Source organism: Mustela nivalis, assembly GCF_964662115.1.
Source record: "Mustela nivalis genome assembly, chromosome: 2".
NCBI lineage: Eukaryota > Metazoa > Chordata > Mammalia > Carnivora > Mustelidae > Mustela > Mustela nivalis.
Window position 1 is genome coordinate 109,907,934 of NC_139021.1, and position 14,190 is coordinate 109,922,123.

At 43.4% G+C, this 14,190-nt stretch overlaps 1 protein-coding gene and 1 long non-coding RNA gene across 2 annotated transcripts in view; one reads left to right on the forward strand and one right to left on the reverse strand.

The window, feature by feature from the left end:
- Positions 1–277: 277 nt before the first annotated feature.
- LOC309859870 lies at positions 278–9,618 on the reverse strand. The gene is made up of 4 exons (XR_014308991.1): positions 9,194–9,618; positions 8,448–8,510; positions 4,467–4,623; positions 278–858 (listed from the first exon to the last, which is right to left on the reverse strand). It is a non-coding gene; the product is annotated as an uncharacterized lncRNA (long non-coding RNA).
- Positions 9,619–11,508: 1,890 nt separating this feature from the next.
- LOC309859831 (lipase member K-like) overlaps positions 11,509–14,190 on the forward strand; it is a 596,159-nt gene continuing 593,477 nt past the window's right edge. Inside the window, exon 1 of the mRNA XM_082720951.1 lies at positions 11,509–12,059. The gene's annotated coding sequence lies outside the window, so the exon portion shown is untranslated. The remainder of the gene's footprint in view (positions 12,060–14,190) is intronic.

Sequence of the window (14,190 nt, forward strand, 5' to 3'; positions counted from 1 at the left end):
CTACATTTATAATGCAGTGAAAAGCTACACTTTAATTGTTTTTAGCAATGACAAAGCACAGAGAGCCCTGCAAAAAAACCTAAGGGAAATCATAATGGGTAATTGTGTGTGTTAAGGCAGATAATCATAATACATTCTTTTTTAATTCTGTTGTTTGCAAAGTAACTTCCTGAGCCTGAGGAAATTTTAAACAGCTCAGAACTGAGGATTCTTTCTCAGCACAGGTCATTCCCAAATGCCCACGCTTCACGTAGGACGAGATTCATTGCCAGGGTCACCAGACTCCTTCGAAATCGCCGAACTTCGTTACATCTCAGGATTTTCCTTGCCTCTCCATGTTTCTCTCTTTTCCCCGAAGGCCAGAGTGTTGCTCTCTAGGCCCGGCAGCTCTCACGGTAGGTTCCGAGCACTCAGTGACGGGACTTCCAAGGCCGCTTCCTCTTGGTCTTCTGTTCCCGGCGCTCTAGACGCTGCTTGCACGGGCTGTTTCGCAGAACACCTTTTCGCAGGTGCAGCACAGCCACCGCGACTCCTGCGTTCTGGGAAAGGCTTCAGGGAACACCGAGTCAGCTTTCCCGTTTCCTAATTGTTCTGGAGAAAGCGAGCCTGGGGACCAGGGAACCATCGCCGCCCGGAGCTCCCTGTTTTGAAAGCTCCCGGGCTCGCTCTCGGGCTGTGCTTTTCCCTTCATTCATCCCGTAGGAAACGCCCTCCGTCGGGAGCCTGCGGTCCCCTGACACTCCAAGTCCTGGGGGGCCAGTCTCCCGTCCTTGCTTCCACCTTCAGGACTGCCATGGACCACTGCTTTCCCACGTGCATCTTTCCAGCGTCTCACCGTCCCAAACACTCAGCAAATAACTGGCATTGGAATGAAATGGAATCAAGAAAATGAAGTTTTTCCCACTCATGGCCGTCATGTGATATTTCCATTTAGATATACCTTCTTATAATCTCATAATAAAACATAAAAGTTCTGCATATTTCTGTTATCTTTATTGCAGGATCTACAGTCTTCATGCTGATTTTGCAAGTGGTTTTCATGATATTTTCTTACGGTAATAAGCTCTTTGTAGGAATTCAGTTATTCTAAGATTCAGTGGGAAGCCCTACTGAATTCTCATTAATTTCAATAATATTTGTGTCTATCCTCGGGATTTCCTGGTAGGCAACTATATTTTCTATGAATAATGTCTTCATTTCCTTGATTCTAATCATTTCTGGCTTTGAAATGCCACCTATATTTTTGTCCCTCTGTTAATCATTTCTAACCTCAGTGTCCTGTAATCAGAGAACTTGTCCATACCATAACAACATCTGTAAAATCTTTGGGGTTTTGCTTTATGAAACATTAGGAAAATCAGTTTGCAAAAATGTGCCATGTGTGCTTGAGAAAATTATATACTCTGTAATTTTCAGGGCCTACGAAATCAATCCATTGATTCCATATAAAAATATTCCATATCCTTTATAATTGTCATCTGCATGATTTACCAGTTGCCAACAGATGGATGTCTAAACCTCTCCTTACAATGGTTGATTTGTATATTCCTTCTTTCAATTCAGGCAATTATTTTCTATATACATTTTGAGTCATGTATGTTAAAAACATACAACTTTAGGATTACTAGGGGGTTTTGGTGAAATTAAAAAGCATCATTATATGGTAATGCTAATCATTCTATATTAAGACTTCAGAATTTTGAGGTGTCTGGGTGGCTCAATTGGTTTAACATCAGACTTTGGCTCAGGTCATGCATGATCTCATGGTCCTTTGGTGAGCCCCAATTCATTGGGCTCCCCACTAAGCAGGGAGTCTGCCTCTCCCTCTGCCCTTCCGCCACTTATGGGCACAGGCACCCTTCCTCCCTGTCAAATAAGTAAAAATCTTTAAAAACATAAAAAAGACTTTTAAACTTAAATTACTTCTGTGCACATTTGTTTCATAGGTTGTTTTAAGATTTTGAGTTCAACATTTCTAGGTGTACAAACAAGATATACTTATTTTTAATTCAAAATGACCTATCTGCACTTAAATGGCTGTTTTGTCACATTTATTGTGTCTAATTACTCATAATATTCTTTTTTTTTAAGATTCCATTTATTTATTTGACAGAAAGAAAGAGATCACAAGTAGGCAGAGAGGCAGGCAGAGGGTGGGGCGTACTAAGTAGGCTCCCCGCTGAGCAGAGAGCCTGGTGCGGGGCTCGAACCCAGGACCCTGAGATCATGACCTGAGCCAAAGACAGAGGTTTAACCCACTGAGCCACCCAGGCACCCCCGTAATATTCTTATTTCATTTTGTTGCTTGTTGTTTCTTCTTCCTTTTTAAATTTTATTTCCTACCTTCTTTTGAATTAACTGTTCTTAAAATCCTGTTTTTCCTTCCTTCCCTCTTTGGATTTGAGTATTACACTGTTTCTATTCTTCAGTGCTTACACTTGAAATCCTAATGCATGCACTATGAGCCATTTAATGCTGACAAACTTCTACAAAACAAATTTTTAAATTCAATCATATTCTTATTTCTAACCCTGGCTGTAGTCCTGGACAGGACCACTCCCTCCTGTTTCAGTATGGTACATGCCTGACACATGACTAGTGTCTTGTATTTGCCTCTTATGTGTCTGTTAACCTCTGAGTTTACACATTTCTTTCCTCGGTATTTCTTCTAGGGTCTGAGACTCTCCTTACCAGATCACCCACTTTCATTCTAAAAACCATTCTTGGGTGAGCCTGGGTGGCTCAGTGGGTTAAAGCCTCTGCCTTCAGCTCAGGTCATGATCCCAGGGTCCTGGGATCGAGCCCATGTCGGGCTCTCTGCTCATCGGGGAGCCTGCTTCCTCCTCTTTCTCTGCCTGCCTCTCTGCCTACTTGTGAGCTCTGTCAAACAAATAAGTAAAGTCTTAAAAAAAGAAATTAAAAATTTTAAAAAAACAAAAACTCTTCTTTAAACTGTCTTTTGGAATTGGCTGGTGGTGTATTTCTTCTGTGTCTGTTTGTCTGGGTGTCCCTGTATTTTGGCTAGGGACACACTTGGAATCAGACAGTACTGTACTTACTGAGGCACAGCAAGGGGAGTGCCAGTGCCCGCAGGCTTTGCTGGATCCACAGAGGGGGTTTTGCCTGGCTCCGACAGTCCTTGCTTTGACACCTTCTGGTCACCTCCACTCCCTTTCACATTCTCTTTCATCTTCCTTGATTTTAGCATGATGCTTCTACAGGTGGATTTACTCTTATTTACCCTGCCTGGTATCCTAGTATTTTCTCAAGTCTGGCCAATTCTTAGCTATTTTAGCCCTTCATTATCGCAAGTCTCCTCTGTTAAAACTTGACTCTGACCGCAGCTCTCCCCTCCCTGTCCCAGGTTTCCTTCCTCCCATGCCGGTCTCTCTAGGCTAGAGTCCCTGCCGCTTATCTACATGCATTTTCCGTTTCACCAGTGTCCTGATCCCATGTGTCTAGTATCTGATCTGACAAGTCTTAAATTTCAATGAGAATATTTTTATTTCTAAACGTTCATTCGGTTCTTTTGTAAATCGCGATCACCTTTGTCGATAGTATCTGGTTGCTTTATCAGTCAATCCCAGGCCTTATTTTTCCAACAGCTCACACATTTATTTTATCTGATGTTCTTAAGTTATCTGTGATCTGGGATTTTTAGGCATCCGTTTACTCCATTGTTTCTTCTGCCTCCCACTTCTGTCCCCTGGGGCTGTGTAGCCCTGATTGTGAGCTCATGTTTGGTGGCATTTTTATCTGTGGGAATCCTTGGGGAGGACGGGCCTCTAGCAAGAATGTCATGTACTTCTACGATGAACCATTGGTACTGCTGACATGTGGACACACTAACTTAATCCAAGGATTCCGGATCTGTGTGAGGGCAGGTCTGTGGATGTGTGTTTTCAGGGAGTTATTTCTTGCTACCTGGGGGGTTAGCTGGAAGATCGCTCCCTTTCCACCTTCCCTCTGGGTTTGGAAGCCTTCTGAGACCTCCAGTGACAGGGAGAGGTTTGTGTCTCATAACCCCCTTTTATGCACCCTAGACCCCGTTTGATTTTCCCTATGAGGCCATTTAAAAATGCAGCTGGCAGTGAGGGAGGTGAGCAAGCATGCTGGGGCTGGCCACGGGGCCGTCGTCATCTATCGGGTTAAACTTAACCCTAGGAACTCTGATAATGGTACTTTCAGTGAATGGGAAACATTAATCTGGTATTCATATCTTGTCTTATTAGGAAAAAAATTAAGTGGACATGATTAGTTACTCACAGGTAAGCAGAAATAGCTACCTTAATGCCTCAGTCCTCAGATTAATTACACTGTACACATCAAAGCTTACACCTTGAACTGGCTGGAGAATACTTTAATTTGTTCTCTTTATACAACTGTCTTGTCCAATGTCTGCCTAACTTACACAGTTTAAGCAACACAGAATTACAGTTTGCACAGGGAAATTATATGGAAATCACCATTCATTCCGGGCAGCATCACAGTTGCAGTGATATTGAGAATCAAGGCAGTTCCCCTGTAATCCACAAGCACATTTTTGAGCACCAGGCAGAGAACCTCCCCAGTAAGTGTGTGTCTCATTGGTTCTTCCAACCCACCAGTTCACTGGGGTTCCATCTGAAAGACAAGTATGAGAAAGGTGACACCTACTTTGCCCCCCACTGCCTGCCTCCCCAGCACAGTCCTTTACTCCCCTCTGTCTAAAACACAGATGAGCAGAGGTTAACTCCACAACAGGGTCCTTTCTAAGAGGATTTCCAAAGATTTAAGACATATTTCCACATCTAGACATACGTTCTCACTGTATGTTTTACTTTTATTAGAAAACGAGCAAGTGGTCCCTAACTCATTCAGGCATGATATCTACACATTTCTCTTGAGGACTCCAATGACATCATTTATTTGGACACAACACTGAAAGAACTGTCATTTTAAAAAAAGGAATGAATGAAAACCAGAGTAATTTGTACACTGCATCGAAATGCTGTTCGAGAGCCTAAAATGCCATTGAAAGATGTAATATTTTTAATACTTATACAAAAACAATAATCAAAATGAAAACAAAACCCTAAAAACAAAGAGCAAATGAAAGAAATCAATCAAATTGTGTCTCAATTTGATGGTATACCTCAGAGAGGAAATACCTGCTAAGCTTAAGATACAGGAATGTGACTATGTGCCACAATGGGAATACACTGAAGGATAAGAGAACTAAAACAAACAAAACAAAACACCAAAAAACAAAAGAAAACCATCGAAAAAAGATTCACAAATCTGACCACATCAACATGTAAAACTTTCATATTACCAATGATGCCACAAAGTGAAAAAATAAGACAAACTTTGGAGAACATATTTACAATGAATAGAACAAAGATTACTATACAACACTCATAAAGGATATTTATCAATCAGTAAGAAATACAGAACAAAATTAATGGAAAGGTATGTAAAAATATACAAAACATATAAATCAACATTTCACAGAAGAAAAGTGAAAGGCCCAATCCTATCCAAAATCAGAGAAATAAAAAACAAAACAATAGGGTTTTCATCTTTCATCAGACTGGCCATAATTTTGAAATAACGGTATCAACTGTGAACAAGGAGACAAAGAAAGCTGTTCTGTCACCTAACAGCTGGTGGGAGTCGTATGGTCACTTAGACCAATTTGGCAGCATAAAGTGACACTGGAAATGCTTAGTCTCTCTGACCCAACAATATGTATCATGCGTGTACACTACAGAATACTTGAAATGCTTGTTCTTCTACAGGGAGAGAAAATGTAAAAGATGGTCACTGCACAATTATTCATAATAATGATAAACAGAAGTGACATAAGAAACAGACAACTAAAATGTATGCTGTCATAACAGAATATTAAAAGGAATGAAGTAACCAATTTGGATAGATCTTAAACACAATATTAAATTCTAAACAAAGGGCCACCTGCGTAGCTCAGTTAGTTAAGCATCCAGCACTCGATTTCAGCTCAGGTCACGATTTCGGGGTCGTCAGATCAAGCCCCATGTCAGGGTCAGCAAGAGATCTGCTTGAGATTTTTCTTTTCCCTGCCCCTCCTGCTTGTGTGTGCTCTCTCTCGCTCTTTCTCAAATAAATAAATAAATCTTTTTAAAAAAAAAAAGGGCAGCCAAAACAATCCTGACAAGTTTGTCAAGAAGAATTTGTTCAGTAGAACAAACTGGAGAACTTACATTCCTGACTTCAAACTTGCTATAAAACTACAGTATCAAACACAAGGAACCAGCATGATAATATCCACATATGAATATTATCATCTCCACAAATGAACAGAAGTGGGAGTCCAGAAACAAACCCATACACCTATGGTCAACTGACGCTCAACAAGGGTGCCGAGATCATTCAATGGGAGAAAAAAAGAGTCTCTTCAACAAATGGTATTGGAACTGAATATCCACATGCAAATGAATGAAAATGGACCCCTTCCTCATATCATATACAAAAATTAACTCTAAATAGATCAAAGACCTAAATGTGAGAGCTAGAAACAATAACACTCTTAGGAAAAATACACGAGTGAATCTTCATGATCTTAGAATGACAACAGATTCTTAGATATGACCTCAAAGGCAAACACAACAAAGGAAAAGAGATCCTTTTGTGAATCAAAGGATATACTTTCAAGAGAATGAAGAGACAACTCACAGAATAGGAAGAAATATTTGAAAACCACATATGTGATAAAAATCTATTACCCAAAATACTCTTCAATAAATCCAATTAAAAACAGGCCAAGGATTTGAATGGACATGTCTGCGAAGCAGATACACAAATATCCAACAAGCACTCGAAAAGGTACTCATTAGACATTAGGGAAAAGCAAATCAAAACCACAATGACATGCTACTTCCTACCCACTATGTTGGCTATAATATGACAACAAGTGCTGTCAATAAAGAGGGGAAACTAACCCTCGTGCATTGCTGGTGGAAATATAAAATTGTACACATTATGAAAACCGGGCGGTTCGGCGGTAATTTAAAACTACAACTAATGCATGATCCAGCATTTTCACTTCTCAGTAAATACCCAGAAGAACCAAAGACATGTATTCTATCAAAATTTGCACATGAATGTTCAGAGGGGCACTACCCAACAGCGGTAAAGCAGAAACAAGCCAGACGTCTGTTAACCAGTAAGTGGATGAACAGAACTCGGGTCCTTCTACACAATGGAATATTCTTCAATGATAGAAATGAAGTCTTGGTAAAAAGGCACACTTAGCTATAAAACGAAGGTCTGAGGATCTCATGTATAACACGGTGACTACAGCTGATATCACAATTAAAATCTGTTGACTCCAGAGCTTAAATACTCTCACCAAAAAAACAAAAACAAAAACAAAAACCCAAAACAAAGAAAGAAAGAAATATGTGAGATGAGGGATGTGTTAGATTAGATGGGAGGAATTCTCTCACAATGTATACGAATATCAAAATCATCACAATGTTCACTACATACCTTATAGTTCTGTCAAATATACCTTAATAAAGCCAGAAAAGAAAAACAATGAAGTCTGTAACGTGCTCCAATATGATGAAGTTTAAAAACATTACACAAGGTGAAGGAAGACACACATAAAATATACATTTTGTATGACTATACTCCTACAATAAATCCAGAAGATCCAAGTCCATACTGACAGAAAGTAGATTAGTGGTTTCCAGGGTCTGAGAATTTTGGAGTTATTTTAAGGACGTGCGGTCAACTTATTCTATAAAAATTCGAGGTTTTGTAAAGGGAAAACAAAAACAAACCAAGACCGGGGGAAAGCTCTCTACTTGGGCTTTAGTAATACCTTCTCCTAAAAAACCTCATTAACTGGGTTCTGCTTGGTAATCTGTCTTTTGCTTCCACTGAAGAATAATTATAGTCATTTATTTTGTGGTTTGCCACAAGAAGGTTGTTCATCATTTATATAAAGAGAAACAGAAGTTTTTTATTCAGCTCTTGATCCCAGAAAGTCTTTAGGCTCCAAAAGGAATAGGGATGCTCTATGTATGTTTTTTTTTGGGGGGGGATGGGGAGGGAGTGTGGGGGAGTCATGGTCAAAAGTCTGAAATATTTGCAAGTTTGATAACCATGTGACTTTATATGATGTGTGTGTGTGTGTGTGTGTGCGCCACTTTGCCCTATTGATCTGCTAATCCAATGCTACTGGTCTACACACCTCAACATCACCTGCAACCTTGTTCAAAACCAAAACTCTCCGGCCCCATTCTATGGTTTAAAACACCTCCCAGTTTTGATCTGATGCACACTAAAGTCTGAGAAACACTGTGTCAGGCTGGTTCCCTCAGGTTCATTTTATCTATTTCTACTTTTCTATTTTAAACACGAGTCATAATCCTCATAAGTTCCATTAAAAAACAAAGCAGAAAATGACTTCAATAACTCACACAGGACTTCTTCATATTTTGCTGCTCTCCCTTGGAAAAATGCAGAAATCTCTGAAGGCAGAGCTGGGATGGAGAAAGAGGAATGAAGTCATTAAAGGTACACACTGCCCTCTGAAGGCAGAGCTGGGATGGAGAAAGAGGAATGAAGTCATTAAAGGTACAGACTGCCTTGCAGTTCCTGGACCTGCCTTCTTAAAAAGCTGCAAACATCACCTGGGTGAAATGCCCCTCTGTGGAAGAATACCCTTTTCACCTCGCAGAAGGGGCAGGGAAGGACCTATGTAAACCACCCACACAACTACGTCTGACTGTGATTTGGCCATGCAGAGCTTGAGTGTGCAATTTTTCACTGGGTGAATGGAACTATCATCTAGGACATTTTTAAACAATGTCTGTACCCCTATGTTCTGTTTCAAAGAAATTTTAAAAATGAGAAAAATTGGTTAAGCAAATTATAATACGCTAAATGAAGGAACACGAAACCTTCAGCAAAGGTTGTACAACAAAAGTTGTTACATCTGTATTTCCTTGTTTACTCAAGTTAGAGAAGGCAACCAAAGCTAAGAAAAAAAGGATGGAGGCACTTTCAAGTGAGTGTACGTTTTGTTTTTCTAAAGCATTGCAGTTTCTCAAATGGCTATCTTTTCTTAAACCAGTGGTGATGTGGTCAGTACAGGACTGGGGTAGGAAAACTCAACGTTTCCTCTGGGTTCTGCCCCAACACAAAGACAGGGAAATTCACTTACATTTTCAGCACCAATTTCTTCTCAACCTTCAAGAAGAAAAATAAGTAACTCTCCTTGTACTGCTGTCTTGTAAAGAACTCAACAGCACAGCTTTCAATGCCAGATTCATTGTATGAGCAGAGCTTAGAATCTGGGAAGAGGGAGCACAAAACAAAGAGTAAGGGTTGAACTGGGATTGGTGAGACAAAACTGACTCACATCTAGTTTTAAGGCCCTTTCCCACAAATCCCTGGAATGCCTCCAGCACAGTTCTATTTCCCAGGTCATCTAACCATCCTTCACTCCTTCCAGCCCAGCTGCCCTGGTCCAGGCTTCTCTCCATTAGGCAGCCTGGGAGCTTCTGAATGGGGCAATATTCTCAATTCTCACTTGTTGTGAACACGCCTGTGAAAACCTAGGATCTGCTCCTCTCTCCAAACTACACTCTGCTCAAAACTCACTCAAGAGGTGCCTGGGTGGTTTGGTTGGTTAAGCAAACGACTCGATCTCAGCTCAGGTCTTGATCTCAGGGTCATGAGCTCAGCCCTGCAGTGAGCCTACTTAAAAACAAAAGAGAGAGAGAGAGAGAAAGAAAAAGCAAAGAGAAAAAACCACAAATAGTTGTAGGATTCTCTCCAACTAACATATACTTAGAGACTCCTCCTTCTTACTTTCCAAGATGTGCTTTTCTAACGTAGATGAGAAAGACACCTGAGGGGCAAATTCATTTTAGCTGGAATTGTCACCCAGGCCCAGAGTTCCAATGTATTTGTTTCCATAGACTCTCAGGTCAGACCTTCTATAAATTCAAATCAAGACTGCTGACAACTGTTACAAACCTAACTTGGATACAATTATACGGTCTCTATTAGAGGCTTTGAAGACATCTAGAAATCCCATACACAGAGCTACTACATGGTTAAGATTCAAACGTTCAGATCGTTTATCTGCTAGTGTTGTGACATAGGGTACATAATAATAGCATGGGTGAAATGAAAAGAGTGGAGAGAAAGGAGCTAATCTGAGAAAAGGACCAAAAACATGAATGAATCTTTTTTTTTTTTTTTAACACAAATGAGTCTTAAATGAATTTTGCTAAGTGAAATAAGCCAAACTCAGGAGATACATATTATATAATGCCGTTGACATTCTGAAAAGGGTAAAATTGTAAAACATAGACCAAAGGGTTGGGTGAAAAAGGCAGGGTTGAGTAATGACCACGGGGAATGAATTAGATTATCCATGAGCCCGTACTGACATAAACAAATGATGGAATAAATAAATGAGGAAAATGAAAATCTTTCCTTTACAGAAGAATCCCGATAAACATATAAGTAAAACAGAAAAATCTCCTTTTAGAACACCACAGTAAAAGTGGTTGCAGGCAAGACCCAACAATGAAAGCGAAAATTAGTGGCCAAAACTATAAATATAAACAGGATACCTGGGTAGCCTCAGAGTTTCTCCTCAAATTTACTAACACTCCTGGTGGTTTTAAAATATGACCATAAATTCGGAAAGGAGCGAATTTCCTCTGTCCCTGGGTGTGCACTGGACTTAGCCAATCCACTCTTAAGTGTAGACTAGATATGGAAAAATCCTAAATATATAGTGCAGAAACCCCGCTGATACCACCTTAACCAAGTACTAAAGGTTAGTATGACGAATCATGTTGATATCATGTGTCACCTGATACATAGGTAGGGCACATCCTTCCAAGGGTATTCTTCCTAAAAATATATACCTGTCCAATAAGGAGAAAACATTGGACAAGCGTAAATTCAGAGGCACTTTTCACAATACCTGACCACTATTCTTCAATCATGTGAATGCCATGAAAGACAAGGAAAGACCAAAAAAACTTACAGGTTGGAGCAGACATAATGATTAAATAAATGTATCGTGGTATCTGGACAGAATCCTGGATCAGTAAAAGGGCATTCGTGGAAAACCTGACGGAATCTGAACAAACTCTGTAATTTCGTTAATACAATTGTGCCCGAGTTGCTTTCTCAGTTTTGATAAGGGTACCATAGCTCTGTAAAATGTTAACATTGGGGGGAGTTGCGTGAAGTGTATATGGGAGGTTGCAGGAGATGAGATCGTGCTTTCTTCAAGTTTGGTATAGGACAGTTTTTTTACACATGAACGGTTTTTAGTATTAATACCGAATTGCTAGCTTGCTGCTTTTCTCATTCAAGAATAACCATGCTGGTCACAGATAGCGGGTACAGAGATGAAATCCAAACACAGCATCCCTTCTCTCGGCTTGCGTCTAAAATTTGGTCGAAGGACCAGGACAAAAGCCTGGCTCCAGGCAGCAGGCGTGAGTACCTCAGACAGCAATCTCTCAGCTCAGCCGACTGGGCAGAAACTCTCCAGCTGGTTTCTCAAGAAAAGCGCCTGGGGTACACCGGGGAAGAGAATCTTGAGAGAGGTACTGAATCATTTATGCGCCAGATATACATGGTAAACGCCTCTAATCTTCACTAAACCCCTGCTAGCTCAGTACGATGAGTAACTTTTTAAGACTTAGGGTTAGATAGCCCTCTTCAGGGTAGACGCACTTTCCCAGCACTAGCTGCCAGGAGCAGAGTTCTAGCTCCTCGCCGCCACCTCAGCGCCGCTCCCTCCGTCTGCGCAAGTGCGTCCCCGCCTTCTCCTCCCCGCTCCTCCGTTCCGGGCCTCCAGCTCCTCGCCGCCCCGCGCCCGCGCCGCGCTGCTCCCTCCCTCAACAGTGGTGCGTCCCCGCCTTCTCCTCCCGGTTGGTCCTTCACCCGCCTCCAGCTCCTCCCCGCCGCTGCGCCGCTTCCTCCCTCTGCGCATGTGCATCCACGCCTTCTCCTCCCCGCTCGTCCGTTCCCGGCCTCCAGCTCCTGGCTGCCCCGTGCCGTGCTGCTCCCTCCCTCAACAGAGGTGCTTCCCCACCTTCTCCTCCCGGCTGGTCCTTCATCCTTCTCCAGCTACTCGCCGCTGTTGCGCCCTTCCCTCCCTCTACCGATGTGAGTCCCTGCCTTCTCCTCCCCGCTAGACATTTCCCGGCCTCCCGCCCCTCTCCTTTGCCGCGCTGTTTCCTCCCTCTGCGCATGTGCATCCCCGCCTTCTCCTCCCCGCTGGACCGTTACCGGCCTCCAGCTCCTCGCCGCTGCGCTGTTTCCTCCCTCTGCGCATGTGCATCCCCGCCGTCTCCTCCCCGCTGGACCGTTACCGGCCTCCAGCTCCTCGCCGCTGCGCTGTTTCCTCCCTCTGCGCATGTGCATCCCCGCCTTCTCCTCCTGGCTTGTTCTTCCCCGGCCTCCAGCCCCTCCTGCGAAACCTTCTCTGGCCGGGTTCACGAGGTGAGGGAGTTAGGGGTGAGTCCCGGGGGATGGGGGCGAGTGCCTAAGGGGCCCTGTGCGGCCCGGGGGTCCGGCGGGGGCGGGGGTGCCCGGTTGTGGGTGGAGCTCCGCGGGCACCGGACGGACCCCTGGATTCTGCGTTGCCTGCAGAGTTGAAGGGCCGGCGAGCGGCGGCGTCTCTGCATGAGGGACCAGGGTCCGGAGTGGGAACGTTGGCTCTGGGGTTCCCAAGGCCCGCAGGTGTCCGGCTGCAGCGCTAAGCTGGTCGCGCCGTCCTGCGGCGGCGGGTGGGGAGTTTGCATGCGTGACGTGTGCGCCAGACCCACGGGGAGGGGGTGGGGCTGCGGGTAGGGGTGAGTGTGCTTATGCGACATGCGTGCACTCTTGGCGTTATGACGTGTGTGTGTTTGCGCGTCTTAAGTGCGCCGGGCTTCCTAGGAGGGGCGCGGTTGTAGGAGAACCAGGCAGGGTGTCTGATGTGAATGAGTTGCTCTGGCCGAATAGTCGACGTGATTATTCTGAGCACTCACATTATTTTTTTTTTAAGATTTTATTTATTTATTTATTTATTTGCCAGAGAGAGAGAAAACATAAGCAGGCAGAGTGGCAGGCAGAGGCAGAGAGAGAAGCAGGCTCCATACCGCGCAAGGAGCCCAATGCGGGACTCGATCCCAGGACTCTGGGATCATGACTTGAGCCAAAGGCAGCGGCTTAACCAACTGAGCCACCCAGGTGTCCCCTGAGCACTCACATTTTGTTAGCTGCTCTTGTATTTGTTGTGTATGTAATAACGTGAGGCTGGAGCTTTGACAATTCTCTAGGGCTTTCATTGCTCGGTTAACTCATTTGTGCAGTGGAGGAGGGGAGAGGCTGTACTAGCTAGCCACCAAGGTCCTTTCCCCGCTCTAACATTCCCCAGGCCCCCAGTTATTATTTATTATGTATTCATTTGTTATTTGTTATGTAAAAGCATGACAGTATCCTGAAGCCATTGCAGGCTGTGTGACTGTGGAAGGTCTGGGACAAATTTAAGAAGAGCGAGGTGAGCTGGAGCTGAGAGGGTGGGCATGCAGGCTACACAGGAAATGTCACTTCTTTGGAGAGTCTGTGAGGGCAGACAGGGCAGCAGCCATAGCGAAGGAAATTCTGTCATCACCCCTCCCTGAACACCCGCTCCTCCCCTCATTTTCCATTCCCCATTTGCCATTGTTGATGGCATCTAGAAAGATGCAGAGGTTCCTGCTCTCCTGGCCTTATAGACATATAGGATGGTAGTGCAGGCACGAGGCTATCTGTTTTGGCCTTATTTGAGAAATGGAAAAAAAAAAAAAAAAAAAAAACTTGAGCCTGAGAAGGTGACTTACCAAGATCATGCAGTTTGTTGGTGGCAGAACCATGGTTAAAAGTGAGGTTTGCAAATTCCCAGGCCATGGCTCATTTTGTCACTGTTAATTACGTCAAATATAGTTTCTCATTAAAAGACCTTTTGAGGGACGCCTGGGTGGCTCGGTTGGTTAAGCAGCTGCCTTCAGCTCAGGTCATGATCCCAGCGTCCTGGGATTGAGTCCCACATCGGGCTCCTTGCTCAGCGGGGAGCCTGCTTCTCCCTCTGCCTCTGCCTACCATTCTGTCTGCTTGTGCTTGCTCTCCCCCCCCCTCTCTGATAAATAAAATCTTAAA